General features: G+C 41.7%; 1 long non-coding RNA gene across 2 annotated transcripts in view; it reads right to left on the reverse strand.

The window, feature by feature from the left end:
• LOC121065312 overlaps positions 1 to 19,728 on the reverse strand; it is a 343,045-nt gene that overhangs the window by 192,878 nt on the left and 130,439 nt on the right. For both annotated transcript variants that reach the window (XR_005816986.1, XR_005816985.1), the window contains exon 4: positions 16,081 to 16,196. This is a non-coding gene — a long non-coding RNA (uncharacterized LOC121065312). The remainder of the gene's footprint in view (positions 1 to 16,080; positions 16,197 to 19,728) is intronic.

Consider the following 19,728-nt stretch of genomic DNA (forward strand, 5'->3'; position numbering starts at 1 on the left):
TTCTTGTTGGAGTGTTTTTGTGTTCTTTTCTTTTCTTTTCTTTTCTTTTCTTTTCTTTTTTCTTTTCTTTTCTTTTAATGATCTTTCATATTGTTCACACATACAGCCTACTACCTTCTATTTCTGTTCTTCCTGAACACAGCAACTCATTCAGTACTACTTTTCCAGCAAGACTATTGTTTTGCTATGTGTCTATTGTCCTCTACAATATTTGTTTTCACAGGTATTCTGGATTCCTCCATCCTATTAACCTGGTATTTAAGCCCAAACCCTTTCCTTTTTTCTAACTGACCACAACTGCCTTGTTGGGCTAGGCACAAACCTTTTATTAACTGTCCTGTTGATCTGATTAACATCCGTATCACTTCTATCGCTTTCTTTTTTCCTTGCTGTTTTTGCATTAATCCATTATTGTATCTTCTGCTTTTTCTATTTCCTGCACACTCAGGAGAGGGCATGAATATTGTATGAGCATCTTCAGATCTTTTCCTGTCATTTCTTAACATATTTAGCTGCTGTAACAGACTCAGTATCAAAGACTACTAACCCACTACTAACCCACAGAGTGATGTAGACCATCCCTTAAGAAATAGTCTCTTTTCTTGAATGGATCCCAGTAGAAACACAGCCCAAGCTTTCCTCCCACCTGTTATGGCAGGAACCTACATGCCTTTTTTAGGGACAGGATGAATTCTGATCTCCAGACTCCAAACTTCCTGCAGAAATCATGGCAAACATGGAACTGGGAAGAGATCTTCATATCCTGATGTTTTTTTCTGTTTGTTTGGTTGTTTTTTTATTTATTTTTATTTATTTATTTATTTTTTCCAAAGAAAGAGCAAAACCACAGAAAACACAGATATGCTGCTTAGAAATCAAAGAATCCTAAAAATGTAGCAAGCAAGTGAAGGAGGTGGGTGCTAGGGGCTTATGAAGAGCTGAGTCAGCCTCCAAAAACTGTATGAACTACAGGTAGAACAGAGGTAGACTATTCAGTCATTTTAAAGTAAAGTCGATTTTTGTTTAAGGCAATGAAAAGTAAAGGGAATTCTAGCAGAAAAAGGGTAAATTTAATGGTGATGTTTGGAGTATCTTTTGTAAGAGCAATCTAAAGCGACATTAACAGGACAAAGAGCACATATCAAAGCCTGAAAAAAGTAACTTGGCAGACAGAGGCATAAGGTGATGAAAGACTGAGCAAGAGTTTTAGTGGTGCACACAAACAAGAAATGTCGTTTCTTCAGAAGTCTACAAGAATCTGAAAACATCAGATACCTTTTGTGAGAGAAACTAAAAGAAAAGCCAAACTGAAGGTGGTATGTCACAGACTGGAATTCTGTCCAGTAAGTGTAGAAAAATGGTGAGACCACTACCTGGAAACATCAGAGATTTTGTTCTAACAAGGGATTCAAGTACAAACATATCTGAGCCATCAAAATAGAAAGTTTGACTGTGACCTCATAAAATGAGTGGTAAGTGTAATGAGTGTACCTTACCTAGTGGTAAGGTACAAAGAATAAAGGGAAACTTGCAGAATAGAAGAATATCCTGCAAAAGATACATATGGTAACAGAAAGAAACCAAAAAAGTGTCTGTCACAAAAGTGCAGGGAGAATATGCCTGTGTTACAAATTAAAATAGTAGGCATGGTGACTGCTGTAGATGACTAACAGATTATCGGTGGCCCTTAATGACTGCATTGAACCTTCAAGTAATGATTTAGATGATTTTTTTTTCCAGTTAAACCTGCTTTGTATGACACAACATCCCCTGACATCCTATATAACAGACCAACTGACCATTTAAAACCTTCTTGGAGACTCACTTTCTGCCATGCAACAATACAACAGAGCTTACTGACTGGACTATGAAATGTATAGACTTTGATTTTACTCCTTCATCACAATACCTGGGCACATCTGTCAAACTGAGTTTCCTGTAGTGAGGAAAATCCTTCACAGCATGTTGAAAGTGGCTAGGACTGAACTGCTAAATATTTCTTATACTTACCACTGCCAACAGATTGTGTACTAGCAGTTAGTATGATGTTCACCAACAGAATAAAAACAGAGAAGGATTCAGCACTTGCACTCTAGAGAAGCAGAAAGCATTGCAGCAGAGACAACAGCACAGTGCCTAACTCAGCTTGAAAAAGGATTATATAATTTTACTCTTTTTCTAAAGTAGGATTGCCCTGTATTTTCAAGTAGAGTAAGACTGAGAGGTCTAAGTAACTTTAAAAAAAAATGCTGTAGATTATTTCAAATTACCTGCTGTCATTCAGTATCTTGGATAATGGAAATCCATAGTCTCTTGGTTTCCAGCACACTTCCTTGCAGATTTTGGAGTATTTGCCTACACTTGCTATGATTTCCTTTTTATTTGCTTGAAGAAAAAATTATTCTCTTACTTTGGCTGTAAAAGATGGCAAGGGGGATTAACACTACCAGAGAATTTGCATATGACCTCTTCTTTTGTGGGGCACTGGGTGTCACAGAGGTTCATTAGATTTGTGTTTCCTAAACTTACTTCACTCAAGGAATAAAATTTTAAGATGGATGAATACTCAGCGTAGCTGCTTTAAACAAAACCACTCCGGTTCATAAATAAGAAGTGATTAGAGAAATTAGCTGCAGAAATCAGTCACATTAATCAGCTAGTTACAGCAGATTGATGTGCAGCCACCAGAGCTGTCTAAACAATTTTGCTAACCTTTAACAAAAAATCTGAAGGAATATGCTACAAAACAGTTCTGCTTTAAATGGATAGGACATGCATGCTCCTTTTGGAGGGCCTGTGCAGATGGCCAAATGGTTGGTGGCAGTCCCCTCACATGCCGGGGAAGCCAGCCTGCCCCAGTCTGAGACCTGCACCAGCACCTCCTGGGCTGGCAAGTCTGCATCTGAAGGACCACAAAAAGGAGGACTAAGGAGAATCTCCACCCTTTACTGGATGCGGGGGGAAACTTAGCTACAAAAGATGAGGAAAAGGCTGAGGTACTCAATGCCTTCTTTGCCTCAGTCTTTAGCGGCAAGACCAGTTGTTCTCTGGATACCCGGTACCCTGAGCTCGTGGAAGGGGATGGGGAGCAGGATGTGGCCCTCACTATCCACGAGGAAATGGTTGGCGACCTGCTACAGCACTTGGATGTACGCAAGTCGATGGGGCCGGATGAGATCCACCCGAGGGTACTGAGCGAACTGGCGGAGGAGCTGGCCAAGCCGCTTTCCATCATTTATTGGCAGTCCTGGCTATCAGGGGAGGTCCCAGTCGACTGGCGGCTAGCAAATGTGACGCCCATCTACAAGAAGGGCCGGAGGGTAGACCCGGGGAACTATAGGCCTGTTAGTTTGACCTCAGTGCCAGGGAAGCTCATGGAGCAGATTATCTTGAGTGTCATCACGCGGCACTTGAAGGGCAACCAGGCGATCAGGCCCAGTCAGCATGGGTTTATGAAAGGTAGGTCCTGCTTGACGAACCTGATCTCCTTCTATGACCAAGTGACGTGCCTGGTGGATGAGGGGAAGGCTGTGGATGTGATCTACCTTGACTTCAGTAAGGCTTTTGACACCGTTTCCCACAACATTCTCCTCAAGAAACTGGCTGCTCGTGGCTTGGACTGGCGTACGCTTCGTTGGGTTAAAAACTGGCTGGATGGCCGGGCCCAAAGAGTTGTGGTGAATGGAGTCAAATCCAGTTGGAGGCTGGTTACTAGTGGAGTCCCCCAGGGCTCAATGCTGGGGCCGGTCCTCTTTAATATCTTTATCGATGACCTGGACGAGGGGATCGAGTGCACCCTCAGTAAGTTTGCAGATGACACCAAGTTAGGTGCGTGTGTCGATCTGCCCGAGGGAAGGAAGGCTCTGCAGGGGGATCTGGATAGGCTGGACCGATGGGCTGAGGTCAACTGTATGAAGTTCAACAAGGCCAAGTGCCGGGTCCTGCACCTGGGGCACAACAACCCCAAGCAGCGTTACAGGCTGGGAGATGAGTGGTTGGAAAGCTGCCTGGCCGAGAAGGACCTGGGAATACTGGTTGATAGGCAGCTGAATATGAGCCAGCAGTGTGCTCAGGTGGCCAAGAAGGCCAACAGCATCCTGGCTTGTATAAGAAGCAGTGTGGCCAGAAGGTCTAGGGAGGTGATTGTCCCCCTGTACTCGGCTCTGGTGAGGCCGCACCTCGAGTACTGTGTTCAGTTTTGGGCCCCTCGCTACAAGAAGGACATGGAGGTGCTCGAGAGAGTCCAGAGAAGGGCAACGAAGCTGGTGAGGGGTCTGGAGAACAAGTCTTACGAGGAGCGGCTGAGGGAACTGGGGTTGTTTAGCCTGGAGAAGAGGAGGCTCAGGGGAGACCTCATTGCTCTCTATAGGTACCTTAAAGGAGGCTGTAGAGAGGTGGGGGTTGGTCTATTCTCCCACGTGCCTGGTGGCAGGATGAGGGAGAATGGGCTAAAGTTGCGCCAGGGGAGGTTTAGGTTGGATATTAGGAAGAACTTCTTTACTGAAAGGGTTGTTAGGCATTGGAATGGGCTGCCCAGGGAAGTGGTTGAGTCGCCATCCCTGGAGGTCTTTAAAAGACGTTTAGATGTAGTCCTTAGTGATATGGTTTAGTGGAGGTTTTGTTAGTGTTAGGACAGAGGTTGGACTAGATGATCTTGGAGGTCTCTTCCAACCTAGACGATTCTGTGATTCTGTGATTCTGTGACCAGGGCGGAAGGTGGCCTGCTGAGCTGTCGGTGCAGCTGCACTGACAAGCGGCCAGGTTTGTGCTGTCAGCAACCAGTGCTGAAGACCATACAGCACCAATTCTGCACGCTCTGGGCATGAAATCAGTGCCACCAATAGCTCCAAAAGGGACAGTTCAACACCTTTAGCAATAGTCAAGCTTTAGCACTGCCAGACACACAGTCTTAAAAATAATGAATTGAGTATAAACAACCCCCCCACCCCCACGACTGACTTAAAAATAACACTTAGTAGAGTATTATTGCAGAGTATAACCTTGTTGTTATGCTTTCTAATTTTTGAGTTTGAAATAGCATTTGATTCACATTTCCATGTTTTCTTCCAAACCCACTGGAAATAGAAGGTTGACGTAAAAGAAAGTGAGGAGCAAGAGGGAGAGGGCAACCCCACAAGCAATCTTTACCAAATCATTTTCTTCCAAGAGCTACAGTTTTCAGAGGAACACCAATACCAAAATACACTCTGATAATATTGTGTCTATGTCAGTCCTAACACATCTCATAATGTCTGTAAGGACTAAAATTAACCCTTTCAGAAGAACACCTTACAAGGATGATCTTTAACCTAGTTTTTCCACACCAAACGCAAACCTATCTTCCCTATAGCCAAGGAAGATCTATTATTTTAGACACATGATGCTAGACATAAGCACTAGAGCTTCTAAAGCAGGATGTACATGTAATCGGATGGCAGGGAATTTGGACAAATACAAGGAAATGCATTTTGTTTTTCATTGTGTACATACACTTCTTATCATCAATCCTTATTTGGACAGAGCAAAATTCAGCTTGCAGTCAACTCTTACTGAAGTCGGATTCAGATTTCATAGAGTTACAAGCTGGAAGGTGTGTGATAAACTCCACTCTATTACAATAGCATATCTCAGTTAAACTCAGCAGGGACATTTGTTTAAGTGACAAAAGAATTTGGTGACAATTCCTCTCGCTGGGTAAACTGCATTCATTCTGTACAGCCAATGAATAATAAATCAATGCAAATTACACTGCTTTATCACTAACAACCATTTTCTGGTCAGTTATACCACAGACTATAGTCTCTCCCACAGGAGACAAATAACCACCAGTGACATAAAATAGGAGTTATTTATAGCCTGCAGGGGAACAATTGAGCTCCAACATATAATTTGGACCACTCTTTATATTCACAGTGAATTTGGCCCTTAAAATCCTTGGCTGTAACGAAGGCATAAGCTTCTTTCATCATTAATGCATGACCCTGCAAAGTATTCAAACATCAATTACAATAATTAGCTGTTAGGCAGCTCCCTGTGCCCTACAAGAAGTACCTTACACTTGACAACTGGGTCACTCATACCTTATTTCTTCACTTCTAGTCTTCCTGGGTTTTTAACTGAGAATGCAGCTATCTTGCAGTGCAAGCAGCTGACGCTAAAGCTAAGCATTGTGTTGGGACTGCAGATGTCTTGAGGGAGGCAGGTTTCTTACCGTCTCTCTCTCTCAAGACATTGTAAAGCCATTCCTGCATTGAAAGCTGTGGGAGCACAGCCACTCAGAGCTGTCAGGCAGCCACACAGATCTGGAAAAGATGCCTCGAGGAGGCACCAAGATGGTCAGGCTTAGAGCGCTCCTGGGGCCCAGGAGAACAAAAGAGCAGGATGCTCTGCTGATAGTGGGATTTTTACTTGCTCAGAAATAATACGCCCAGAAAGGCATTTATCTACAACTTATTGTTAAGTATTAAAGGAAAACATCACATTGGTGCAAACCACAGCTAGCTCCGTGTATTCAGATTTACAAGAGCACAGAATAATTCATTATCCTGTCACGTCACGCAAATCATCCGGTGTTTGCTCGCCTCCAACAGTTCAGCCCTGACTTGTAAACTCCTTCAGTCTGAGGGCGTGCAGAAAACACGTGGATTGGAGGAGAGGGAGGGGAACACTGGGCCAAGGGCAAGGGAGAATAATCACCTCCACAACCCCTCCGTGCTTGTCTGCACCACACAGCACCCACACTGCAGATGCCCCAAAATCCCAGCCCCTGCCAGGTACCACACAGTGGCAGGGCAGCCACCAGGAGAGCCACACTCTCTTGCACCGCTCCAAAAGAAGGCGGTGGGAGCTGCCACGAGGTCCAATATTACTGGTGCAGAGATCTCGGTGAATAAAGCAATGTGAGCCGTGGGCGTCTGACTGGGGCCGTCTCACTTTGTGACTAAAGAGCTGCTTTTAGGGCCGGCTTGGCTTGCCCTGAAGGCTTCCCAGAGCGTTGTATAATAAAGATGATTGAAACGCAGACTGTGTCAACAGACACTTCCTTTGAGAGAGGTAAACAGGAGGACAATGCCTCACTCATCAAAAACAATCAGACATACCTATAGGGCATGCAGAGCCAGCCAAGATCCTCTTGGGCTTTCTCTTTCCGTTTAAAAAGAAAATATTTATTATTTTTTCCTAAAAATTAATACTTAGAGAAGAAAAGTCTGGCAACACTCATGGTGATATCATATCAACTACTCATTTCAGGTCAAATATAGTGTGAGGGGAAGCTTGATGTGGGTGCCAAACTCTGAATGTAGTGCCACCCTGCTCCTCCTTCCCACACACGGGCTACAATGTCATGTCCAACAGCGTGACCACATCCAGACCCTCATCTTACACACCAGCCTTCCCATGAGAAAAACAGTTCTATATGTGGGAAAAGGTAGACACACACCAGACCGTATCTCCTACGCAATCAGTTCCTCTGGTCCCTGAAAGGGGATGAACGTAGTGTTCTTCCTTGGCCTAACTGCGGTGGTGGAAACAACCCAGTACAGGATAGCAAACAATTACTTGGAGGGAAGAACTTTTCAGCCTTCCAGCTTCTAAAAGCAAACAGAAGACAGTACCCTGGCAAAGCACTTTAGTAGCCACCAGAATAGCCAAAGCAAATGAACAACCAAGCGACTGAGAAGGAAAAATGGACCCATTCAGGAAACTATTAGTCTTCCAGGTTTCTGTTTTTCTAACCATAAGACAACACCATCTATACAACACCATCCTTCAGAGCCTTCATTAAAACTTTTATTTCTTCACCTTACCATCCATGTTATATGCGTTTCCAGCTTTTTCCACTAGCTCAGACCTATGGGAAACAGCACACTGGGGAACGGGCAACAGCAGCAAGGCTGCGGTGAGCCTGGTCAAGCACCTTTCCCTCCCAGTGTGACAGAGAGCAGGATGTGACTCGTACCTCTTGCAACACCAGACAGAAAGACAGACCTTTTCTCCTCCTCTACACAGCATTAGTCACATTATCTTTTAAGCCGTTTAGTAATTTTCCTTGTACCAAGAGTCGCAGGTAATTTCTTAACAACCCTTATGGAAGACGGAGGTTGGGCTGCCGCAGCGGGTTATGCAAGCGCCCATGTTTGTGCTGTTTGGCTTCTCCGTGACTCTGTTCCGCACCTCTCCACCACCACGAGGAAGTCTTAACATGACTGAAATTTACAGCAGGGATATCAAACCAATGCTAACTACAAATTTTAATTAGAGTATTTGCCTCTGGTGCAATGCAGTAATAAAGAGAAAATGGGTGCCTCTGGTTTCTTCTCAAGATCTCTGCACACAGGCAGGTACAGGCAGACCTCAGCTTGCTCTGCCTGTGCTCTGAGATGGCTCCCACTTGAAAGCTGTGTGTTGCTTCATATCTGTGGCACAGCGAGCTGTGCATGGGCAAATAGGCCCTTCCACTTAACACACCTAAACTCGCCTAGATGACTGCAAACAGAAATGAGAATTAGCTTGCCTATATGACTGCAAACAGAAATGAGAATTGTGCCACTGCAACGAGAGGAAAAAAAAAAGAAAAAAAAAAGCATTTTTTTTCTTTACATCCAACACTTGTTCACACTAGTCCTAAGAAAAACAAGTTTGCCAGTATTGCCCTCGTCTTCTCATAGGGTATGCTTTTAGAGTTTTTCTGGCTTGCTGTTCATTATATTTAGGTCATTTGCAAGTATTAAGCTATAATCTGCACAGAGATGATAGCAAGTATAACAGGAGAGTAATATTCAGAGAGGCTAAACCACAGTGGGTAGTGGATTATAATAAAGAACTGGCAAAGCCTGGCTGACCCTTTTATCAGTATGAGCCAGCCCTCGCTAACACCTCTAAATTAGAGTTTACCACATTTGTTTTACTCTGACTGGGTATTTTTTAAAAAAGAATCACAGTGAAATAATGAAAAGTGAACAGGGACATAAAAAAGGGTGTAAAACCAACAAAAGTGTCTATTCTTTTTATTCAGAGGCTTACCAAGTGAATAACCAGTCAACATTCAAGCCACTAACACAACATAATAAAATTAAAGGCATTTTTTGAAGATGACGGAGATTTTAGTGTTGAGTATTTTATACTTTTGTTCTCTCAAAAATCTTTTTATCAACCCCTGGCCAGGTGCTGTTATCAAAGAAAAGTAGAAAAAGCTGGGCATGGCAGGGCTCTTGACAACAGACCTCAGCATAAGCGAAGCAACTCCTCTGAATCACCCAGAGCCACACAGAGGTACCAATCTGCAGGCAGGGTAACAGACCTCTCTCTTTGCTGCTGTTTCAATAGCTGGGCAGCAGCCAGGTGATTTCCTGCTCTAGCCCTGGGGCAAGTAGCTTTCCCTGCCCTCCCACAGCCTTCCTGCCCTTCCAGGAGGGCTGCTCTTCCCAGCAGGGGAGCTACCTAGCAGGACCCACCAATTCCAACCTCCAGCAGGACCCACCAAGCCTCTCCTCATGGTTTGGAGAGCAGACTGCTCCCAGAGGCAGCCCTGGCTGACGGCTGCCCCAGACCTCCAACAAGACCATTTGGGTAAGCCACAGAACTCTGCTTTGATGTTTAATTAACACAGACCACTCATCCTGAGGAACACTGAGGAGTTGCCTTTGCTCTCTCTTCACCTTCCTGCTTCCAGTACCAGATTTAGCAAATAGCAGCCTGTAACAAATGTCATCAACTCACCCTTCAGTGCTTTCACTACTGGTACTGAAGAAAGATGCTAGAGACTAATAGATAAATATTAGGGAGGAAGAACATGTGTTATGCCAGTAAATTCATTGGTTAATATGAATTAATTCAGGAAAGCCCCAGAAGAAAAAAGTCTCCTTAGTTTATGGCAAATCAAAGAGAATATAAACTCTACATATCTTTGCCTCTTTTTCCCTTGCCAGCAAGATGGGGAGAGAACATGTCAAACAACAACATCGCAACTCTGCATGTTGTCAGGCTGCTATTCAAAAACCAAGATGTAACCTATGAATGTAACCTAATTTAAAGTGGATCTGGGAGAGGCTTGATGTTGAAGTCCATATACCAGCTTTGTAATTATTAAGAACCGAGACCAGTCCTTGCTTCTGAGCACTAGCCTAGATTAGCAAGTCACCTGAAAGTTTACAGTAGGAAAACCATATGGGCATATTCCTGTAGGTACATGTGTGTACAGTAATTATGGCATAGGTAAGCAATAACACATGCCTAAGGCATCAAACTTGGTGAGGCACGAGGCTTACGTGCATATCTACATTTATGATTTCAGACTTCAAAGCACCATGCTGCTCAGACAAAATTGGTAGCCTATTTCCTCATAAAAAAACACACATGGATCTATCGCTGTAAAACACATATAGGTGCTTATATAACTTGAGATTTAAAGTGTGGGTACCAGGACTCTGAAAGTGTAGGGAGGATCCTACTTATTATATGTTCCTACTTTGGTTTAAAGTGAGCTCACTTCCAAGTAGCAGACAAAAGTTAAAGTATCAAGTAAATTATAAAACGCCCAGAGTTTCACTCCAATGCCCGATGTCTGGTAACTTGGCAGGCCCAGCTCTAAGCTCATGCTCCCCTTGAAAAAGCAAGGTCCATTCTAATACATCATTCACTCAAGTGTTTCCAGACCTCTATTCAATCATGAAAACCCATCACAAACACATGATCAATGTCTGTGGGCATGGCAATTTATGATAAAAATCAATAATAAATGTTTCCCGTTTACATGACTTTTTCAAAATAGGACCACATTTTACAAAAATACATTTTTCTGCAGATTGGTTTTGAATAGCATCGACTTCAAAGCAAATGTTTCTGTGAGGGACTGTTATAACATTTGAGTTCTTACATGATCTTCAAGGCTGTAGTGTGACCTAGGAGACAGCCATAATGAGACACAGACAGTGAATAAAGCACTGATTTAATTATGTTGTTTGATATATTATGACCTCATCCACTGGTGTTTATACTAACGTAATGCTTGAAATGCTTTATCGACATATGGGAAGGCACGGTCTCCGGCCTGAAGAGCTTACAGTCCTAAAGACAGAAACCAGATGAAGGGTGTTCTCTTCCTGTAGCTTATTGTAGGTTTTGAAGCTTCGCTCATTTCCCTTAGGTATCAAATATGCATTGAATGCTGGAGAGTGGGTTGCTGCGGGAATGCTCTAAGCTTGCTGGACAAAATATGTATTGCATGGTTACTTTCAACCACAGGAGAGGATTGTCAGTAACAGAAGTCTATGTTTCTATGTGCAAACAACAACAGGACGAGGCAAACACTGTGTGGGGCGCAGGGAAGCTATAGCTGTTTACAATACCTCCACCAAATTCTTCCAGTTCTGGAGACAAAACATGCCACAGCATGGGCTTTGAACCACTCTTATCTTCTGCTACAGAAAGAAGAGTGAGGTACAGAGTCAGTACAACCTGCTAGTTCCTCTATTAAAGACTTCCACTGGGGCAACCGTGATGGACATCTTCCCCCTTAAAACTAACAGCTGAGGCTCAGAGTTTGGTTAAATATGCATATATATATATATGTATAGATATATATATAAATATATATATAATTTTGCACACCTGATTAAGATTTCCTGAAAAATATGGGTAAAGTAACTCTATACGGTGTTAACACCGTAAAAAAACTATATGAGGAAATGAATAGTTCTGTGTTCAGTGCACCATCTGCCAAGCACACAGTAAATAAGGCCATACAATAAATGGTGAGAAACAAAACATCAACAACCAACCCACTCATTAAGCATTAGCCATGCTGTGTGCTGAACGATATAGAGACCTTCTGGGGAAAAAATAATACACAATCCTCTAATTAAAGGCAATCAAAATTAATATTTACCAAGAGAGTGAACAAGTAGTTTTAATTGTACAATTTTCCAGCCTCCTATTGCTTGGCTTTGCAACCTTGAATTTCAGTCTCATTCAGTAACCTGAAGGCCTAACTGAAGGCATTACTTATCTTATTTTAATTTTGTACAGGAAACCCCCAAAACACGTGAAGTTGACACACTTTTACCCTTATTAGGCATGTACACATGTACCAGACCGTTGCTTTAAATGACGCCTACTGTAGCAAGCAGACACAAAAGAAGAGATATCCCTGTCATTTTTTTACTTTAATTTCTCTTAATTTTGGAATAGAAACAGGGCATCCTTCCTCTAAAAGTGAGTTTTCTCAGCTACACTACATTTTAAAACTTCTATTAAAAAAAAAAAAAAAGAAAAAAAAAGTCCTGCTATAAATAATAATAATAATAATAATAATAATGATAATAATAGAGTATAAACTAAATACATTATTAGTGGAGAAAATGTATAAACAGACACATACATACACATGTATTCAAAAGTTTTTAAAATCTTATACAGAAGTTAACCCACGAGAAGACGTTTGCACAGCAGAGCTGAAAAATAGATGAGAAAGACTAACAGTAACATGTTTTCATATTCCTTTCAAACTCTGGTACAAATTCAGCTAATATCACTTTGTATGATCTCATGCTGGGACACGAGCCAGAAGTTTCACTTGAAATCTTTTCAGTTATCAGATCTGGAAAGCTTTTCAATCACTTAAGTTTGAGAAGCATCAAAAAAAAAAAAAAAAAGGAAGAAAGAAAAAAGAAAAAAAAATGAAAAGAAAGAAAGAGAAGAGATAAAAGGCCAGAAGCTTGAAACATTTATCACTTCATCATACTATTCCATTTGATGGTAGGTCAGCATCTTTACAGATACAACAGAATGCCAGCTTTACCTACATTTTGAGAGGTTTAAAAAAAAAAAAATAATAATTAATGTACAGGGTTAGAAATAGGCACAGAACAAGGCCAAGCAATCCACATGGAGTACAAGCTCTTTAGCTAGCATGTCTGGGAATGGAAACACTCCCAGGCATACAGGGAGATTTCCAATATTTGCTTCCAGCAGTGGAAGGCAGCAGACATATGTCCCCTATGTATGTGGGGCTTTGGTGTCAGCCCCATGAGTGCCAGCATCACTGTATGGTGGGGATGGCAATGGGGCAGCACAGGCAGGAGATATGCAACAATTCCTGGCAGGTCAGGATAGCTACAGCTCGACAAGCTCTGCCCTCCACTGTGCCTATAACTGCATCACTGTATCAGCACCTACCTAATAGCACTGATGGGTGTCTGGGAAAACAGGACAAGGTCACAAAGCCCTCAGACCAACCCAGAAAAAAGCTGGAAGGGGAAGAAGATGGAATGCCCAGGAAAACATAATGCCCTGCCTGTAAGCAAACATTGACACCATATTTAGCAGCTGCTAAAATAAAAGTCTTTCTAGTTCCATATAATACCACATAGGGACTGCATGAGGACAAATGGGGATAAAATGTTCTCTTCTGGCACATATTTGGGTTACCAACTCCAGTTTCCCACTGATAAAACTAATATACCACACATGCTTCAGAAGCACAGCTGTAGCCAAGGAAAAGCAGGCACGAAGTAAAACTGAATACAACCACAAGCACAGAGTGCTTTCTATTTTGCCAGGCTTATCACTGTTTTGAAGGCCTTTGCCAACTTGAGATATTAGGGCAGCCTCAGACCTGCTCTGGCTTCAGACAGAAGCCACATCTCTCCAGGTGAATGCTCACCTATCTATGACAGGACAAATGCTACTAATGCAAAGCCCAAATCTGTAAAATATTTACGACCATTTTAATCTTACCCACAGTGGTGAATATGCAGGCCAGCATAAAACTGGACTTGCTTATGACAAACTTCAAAACAAATTTTAAGAACATTATTTTTTTCTTAGCAAGACAGCATAAAAAAGATTGGAAAAACAGCACATTTTTAGAAAACACAAGACAGCCAGGTGTGGGTTTGTAGGCTCATGGTTACGGAGTTGTCTGACCCTAGGCACTCCCTCTCACTGAAACATACAAAGTACAGAAAGTACTATCAAAATGTTTCTGCTGCTTTCCCACACTTGCATTAAAGCATTCTTTGTGTATGCAAACAAATCGAGGGAGCTTTTTCATTTCCTTGCCGAGACAAGTTGAAGTTTCTCCCCTCCAATAGGAATTGCCATTCACATTATAACGGCAAATAAAAATGAGAAACCTAGAAATTCAATCTTACCACTGTGTGTCTTTCCTGATGTAGATCCCTGCTTTCCCATTACCTTCCAATTCTCCCCTTCAAAAAATTTTTTCTCATTATTGCCTGCACATTTCTCACCCCTTTGTTCTTTCCTCCAATTCAGAAATGTTTTATTTCTGGCTCCCAACTTTGTCTTCACCTTTTCTCTCACACTAGCTGCAAGGGAGACTCCTTCAAACTTACTCTCAAATACAGCCCACCAAGAAACATCTATGGAGGGGAAAAACGTGTCTGGCGAACATGGTTCAACAGAAATATTCCCATCCTCTTCACTGTACTGCATCCTTTCATCCTGCTCTCTGTGAAGCCTCACGAGTTTCTACTCCCATTTGTTTCCTTCCTCCACCCACTGAGCTCCAGACACTTTGACACACACCGCTGACGCCCACATTGCTCTGCTGCCTACCCTTCTCCCACTCTGTGTGCTAAGACACTCCCGCACCTTGCTGCAACCTGTTTTGCCTCACCATACACTTCCCCTTCCTCTACAGTGTACACTTTCACCTATTGCAGATTTTGCTTCAGGCAAAGCCTAAGACTTCCTCTCTCGCACCTTCTAGGCTGTAGTGTCATTGTTAACACCATTTGCTCTGGGCTGCAGGGCTGTAGGTGGCATGGCGACATCTCAATGCTGGCCCTTTGAAGTGGACTAGAAATAGAGGGGGATTTCCTGCTCCCATGCACGTAAGGGAAAGACTCATTTAGGAAGCCATCCCAAGCTCCCTTGTGTGATGCAGCTCCCATTTTCATTCCTGCTTAAATAAGCAAAATGAACCTAAGCTGCTAGACGGTTTAAATTAATACAAAAATACTTCTGCTACTCCGCCTGCATAAAAGCTCATTTTCACTAGTTCTTAACTATTTATTGTTGTGTCACAGGTTGGTGCAAGAGCTGTATGTGCAGTGATAACTGCAATCAGAAGCTCACCCTCTTATGCACTGCTGGTAACTGGTAGCTACACAGGATCACATACATACTCCTGACCCACCTGTACGGACCCACAAGTGAGAATCCCCTGCAAAAAGCTAAGGCTCCACCACTTTGTTATGCTTTTACAACAGGAATTGGATCTACTTCCTTTGAACAGACTGTATTAAGAAGCATAGATCTTATTTGCTGGTCAGGACCTGAAGGTGTTATATGTTAAGTGCTCTCAAAGTAAAGATTTAATTTCCACAAAAAGATTACATGCCCTTTTCTAATGATGGTCCCAGGCATCTACAGTCAGAGCCAAAGAGCGAGCCTGAAGTGATCTCCCATCTACCCCACCTTACTGGGTTTGGCTCCTAGTTTCTCCCTTTCCCTCTGTGGGCAGGGAAGGAGCAAGGAAGGGATGCAGGAAAAATCCAAGCCAGGGCTGCAGCCCTTGGAAGCAACTCCCACATCTTGTCCACTCTCAGAGGCTTCCCAAGCAGTCCAGACGCAGTATGGATGGATTTTGGGCCAATATTGACCCATCTGTCTCATGTTATTTATTATAACAAGTGACATGCAGGGGTCTAACACAGCTCCAGCTCATGCTCTTCTCCAGCTGCAGCCTTAACTCAGAACTGCTAAGGGAGAGGCTACAATCATTTTAGCAGCTCAGGCGTCTTTGCCTTTGGGTGAAAAGCAACCAAATAAAAAAAAAAAAAAAAAAAAGTTCTGTATCAGAGAGAGTTTTGGAAGACTGGGGGAGGAGTGATTTGAAGCAACCTCACACCGTCCTTTCTGGAAACCCTCTTATTACTAAACAGGAACAGAAAACTCTGAAAGCACTTGTTTATAATTAAGGGGTGTGTCTGCAATATCTGAAGTCTGTTCTGTTCTTATATACATTTATCTGAATTGTATCTTCCTGTTTTGACTAAAGACCTTCTGAATTAAGGACCAAGTTAATTACAAATTATCCCATAGTTCACTCACCTATCCTTCCTGACTCAGGAAGGGAAGGAGTTCAGAGTCCTCCATGTAAATCCTTCAATCCCATTCATACTTCTACTCCAGAACTGTAAATCCTCACCCTGCTCTGTGGCTCAAGCCTGAAATAAAGAAAAGGTAAACAGGATGGGAGCACTTAGTAGCTTTAGGTAATGCCTTGGAAAAAAAAAATAAAACTGTTACAATATGTACTTTAAAACAATTAGTTCATATTATATTATTTCTTGCAGGCACTCAAGTCAAAGACAATGCTCTAATACAAGGTCAAATGACTATAAGATGACAAGAAAAAAAAAAAAAAGCTTTTATAAAACTGCATAGCCAGTATTTCAAGTTTTTTTCATGTTCAGTTACAACAAATCCTACAGTCTCCTCAATTACTGGAGCAAGTCCAAACTTACTGTCAGGATGCTTCCTTACAAAAGAAAGAAGGAAAAAAAAATAAAAAATAAATTAAAAAAAAAAAAAAAACTTTCTTGAACAGAAACCCAACCTGGAATGTGCTCTTAAAAGAGAGCCTTGATACATAAAGCTTACTGAACTTTCATGCTGCAAAAGGAAGCCAAATTGTGTCAACAGAACACAAATCCACCCCCAGAAGTGAGTTTTCTTGTTTCTTGCAGCCTCTGTAGTCTCTGGCTTTCAGTAGCTTTTATTTAATTTACTGAATCAGCTCAGTGATGGTTCTGGAATGCTTGCAGAGCCCCTTGCATACACCCTTTGCCACCACACAGGGCACACACAGTAACACCTGCCCATCTTAAAAACACAGTCTGCTGTGGCAGGTTTAGCAGCCAAATGGTATGGCTAAGACTTCAGCCTTACTAAGAAAGTGGTAATAAAAGATCCATCACTAAGATTAAGTACAGAAAACTCTATATTTGCACTTTGCTCATGCAAGTACATTCTCATGAAAATATATTCTCATAATATGTATTTCTTATTCCTAAGGTTATACATTATTTGTATGTAGCATTACTACAAATACCCATTTTCTCATTCATACTGTACACATTTCCATGTACACGTGTGTGTGTGTGGCATCCGCTTCTCTAACTTTGGAGAAAGCCAACTTTAGCAGGCATTCCAGTCTGAAATCACAAAGTTTTAAAGTACACATTTGTAACACTTGGAGCTATACAGCATGAATTAGAGACACTGGGCCCTGGCAGATCAGAGGCATCCACAGATTCAACACCACAAATAGCATTACAGACTCTTCCAACACTGAGAAAGCCAAATAAAAGGTCACTTCTGAAAAAAAAATGCTGAAAATCCTGAGGAGGATTAAAACACCAAATTAGGTGTTTGAGAGTGAAAAGAAGGGAAATCACAAGTCTTCTTTTAAAAAAATAAAAAAAAGAATGGGTGAGGAGGGAATCCCATGCTACACGTGCGTGCACACACACACTGCTTCAAGGGTTACAGCTGAGGTCACTGGCTTGACAACCTAGCAGTTTGTGGTTTATGCAAATAACTGGTTTAGGAACTTGCAATCAGTTTTTATATAATCATGATGTATATAAACTGTAATGTTCTCCTGACATGCTGGAGACGTGTCCAGAGTAACTGCGCAGGGCTTGGACTGCTTTGCCTTCAGAGACTTCTGTTGGTTCAGTTTACACCTGAAGCAGATACAGCATCTATGAACATAAATCTCTTCCTATTATACGTTTATCTGATTATGTGACTAAACATAAAATGCTGCATTCAATTACCTACTGAGGAATGTGCTGCACATTAAACTATTAATGGAGAAAAGATTACTGAATATTATAATCTGAAAGCCTAACCTTCAAAATGTAAAGCAGCATCTTTTCCAGCTTAAGCAACTAAAAGTGCAAAAAAAGGGAAAGATACACACACACGCTTTTGGGGGATGGGGCGGGGGGGGGGGGGAAATCACAAGAGTTTGGACACCTCTGGCAGCCACGGAAAAAAAATGAAACCTAAATTTGATTAATCAAACTTGCCATCATAAAAATGTTACTTGCATCCTTGGCTTTAATGCCTGGATCTGTTTCTGTGCACTAAGAGGAAGTCCTCTAGCTCCTCAAGCTCAAACAGGAGGGGTTAGAAGACTAACACGTGAATGAAGTATGGTCTGTAAATGTTCATGACAACTCCTTCCCCATGCACTTTGTGATGGTTGCCAAGAACATTTCAAAGCCCAGCTGTCACCAATATCTATGATAGCTTCTTCAAACATGCAGAAACACACACCTTAAAATCTGTCAGCAGCTGGTGTGAACAAGAAAAGCCAGAAGTCTCAGCTAGTGCTGGAAAAATCACTTGAAACTTATGCTTTATTGCTCTAGAGTTAAAAATAAAAATGGATGGGCACCAGAATAGAGTTGGGTTGTGTAGAGGGCAAACCTTGACATTCATACTCAAGCTTGAACCCACTGAAACCAAAGGGAATCTGGATTTTTTGAATTGGACCTAAATTATGATAGCAAACTATAAGCCACAGTATTTGTCTCATTTTTTTGTGCAAGCAAACCTGCACATACAAATCAACCATATTACATTTTCTTATATACTTTCACAAGACAGGGAGAACAGAGGAGTTCATGAAAATATATCAGATAATTGCAATACATCTTTCATTCACTTAACTTGGGTCTGAAAGCCTGCCTGGTTTCAGGTATCTAATTCTGAATGATCTGATTTAAGGTTTAAATTAATCTCTGCAAATAGGAGAAGAAAATTCTGTTATTTTTAACACATTCAAAACAATACCATCTTTATTTAAGGTTCAAGATGGCTAGATAGACTATTTCACTTCATTTTTATATGACCATGTGCTTATATTTCATGAAGCAGCTGACTAACTGAATAATTAAACCAAGATACATGGCTGAGATACTGAAGAGTAAATCCCCTCTTCTGCATAAGCTCTACTATCCAGGCACCCAACTGTAACTATCTGTTAATACTTTTATCTAAAAGAAAAAAAAAAAAAAGAATAGTCAGAGAAGCCCAACCTGTCTCTTCAAAAGCCTTCCAAAATCATCAGAAACATATTTGTCAAATATTTATAAGGAAAAAAAAAAAAAAAAAGAAGCAGGATCGTTCTATGATTTAGGACAACATGAGAGAAGAGAAGAGGAGATAAAACAATCAATTAAAACACAATAGAATAAATCAGACCACTCAACCCACACAGACACAGACATATCTTCTTCCATAGGATCTTCCCGCAAAACATTCAGCAAGGACAGTGTGTGTGTACACAAACACAGGGGTGTGAGCCAGTCCTGCCAGAATGGACCTGGCTACAGATCACACAGTTGGACAGACAGGATGGTGAAATTCCCCTTCTCCCGTACTTTTAATGCCAATTGCTTTGTAAAACAGCAATCTCAAAGAGATTCCCATGTGCGTGCTCACACACCCACAGACAAATACAAAAGGGTAAGGGGGTATGCAGAGCACCATCTAAACTCCATCACCACTGTCACATAAGGGAAGGTAAAAATCAAGTGGATATGAGGCTTTCATAAAATGAAAATATATTTCTAGAAAACAGTCTTGATGTTCTTCCCTCCTCCAAAAAGTGTTACGTCCACTCGCACAACCAAAAGGTCTCATAAAAGACAACTTTCACAGCAATCCTTACTGCTACCAATT

Source organism: Cygnus olor, chromosome 2 (genome assembly GCF_009769625.2).
Source record: "Cygnus olor isolate bCygOlo1 chromosome 2, bCygOlo1.pri.v2, whole genome shotgun sequence".
Classification (NCBI taxonomy): Eukaryota; Metazoa; Chordata; class Aves; order Anseriformes; family Anatidae; genus Cygnus; species Cygnus olor.